Source organism: Sinocyclocheilus anshuiensis, unplaced genomic scaffold (genome assembly GCF_001515605.1).
Source record: "Sinocyclocheilus anshuiensis isolate Anshui unplaced genomic scaffold, SAMN03320099.WGS_v1.1 scaffold1704, whole genome shotgun sequence".
NCBI classification, from domain to species: Eukaryota; Metazoa; Chordata; class Actinopteri; order Cypriniformes; family Cyprinidae; genus Sinocyclocheilus; species Sinocyclocheilus anshuiensis.
In genome coordinates, this window is record NW_015555820.1 from 634 (window position 1) to 1,895 (window position 1,262).

Sequence of the window (1,262 nt, forward strand, 5' to 3'; positions counted from 1 at the left end):
CGGCATGTGGGCGAAATCCAGGCTGAAATGCCTGGGATACGACAACAGCTCTTAGTCCAGAGCAACGCCCTACAGACCTTCGGGAAGTCGCTGAACGGCACCATCACAATTCTAAATACCCATAGCACCCTTCTAAATCAAACCATAAAATCCATCAACAAACTATTTTCGGTCGTGCAAAGCGATTTAGCACAAACACAACTCCTCACCACCCTCATGACTGACATGCTACGGGAAGTAAGCTCCTCGATCGATAACTTAGCCATGGGTAGGATCCCCCACTACTTGATACCTCTTAGCCTTGTCCAAAACATCCTAACTTCGGCCACTATGGGCCCTGCTAGTCCCATCCAAACCCATCTCGCCTTTTCCCTGGGCAGCGCTATCCCCTTATACGTAGACCCAGAAGTAGGCGACTTGGCCTTTCTCCTCAGTTTACCTATTATTGACTCCAATAACATTTACCGGCTCAAAGACGTTGTGAATGTGGGATTTTGGCAGAGTAACACCTATGTCAAAATACATACTCCTGAAGTCGTGGCGTATCACGATAACAACGAGCAGTTGTACCTGGCCCCAAATCTGAAAATGTGTACACTCACTAAGGACATTCATTACCTCTGCCCGAGTAAACCCTTCATCCGTGATAATACCGAGGGCATCTGCGGCCTAGAATCCATTAGACCCGACACTAGCTGCCCTGCCGAAGCTACACCACGGTCCCAAATCGAGGCAACACAAGCCGAGATTGTCGGAAACCGATGGTTGGTCAACACCCCAGCGCGTACGGCTACCCTCACCTATGATCAACACGACACTGCCACGCCGCATACAGCTACCCTCACCTACGATCAACACGACAGTGCCACGCGCATTATCCTGCCCAACCAAACCTTATGGATGAATGTCCCTAAGGGTTCGATCCTCCATATTGACGATTTAGCATTGTATCACCTTACCGACGACGAGTATCAGGCCGAACTCGAAATCTCACCCTTCTTCAAACAGCACTCCTTCGTCCTCGATCCAGAATTGGAAGAAAGGCTCAAGGATGAAGGAACGCAACTTATTGATTTGACTCCTGTTGATACAGCTGTAGAAGCTATCTCTCGCCTTCCGCCCGCTGGCGCGCCAATCATTCGGTCTTGGTCTGCCGCTGACACAGCGCTTTGCGTTTCTACTATTGTAGGATATGTTGTGACTCTGACACTTGCCTTCCTCCTCCACAAGCGAGTGAACGCCGTTCAAGAGTCTTTCAACAA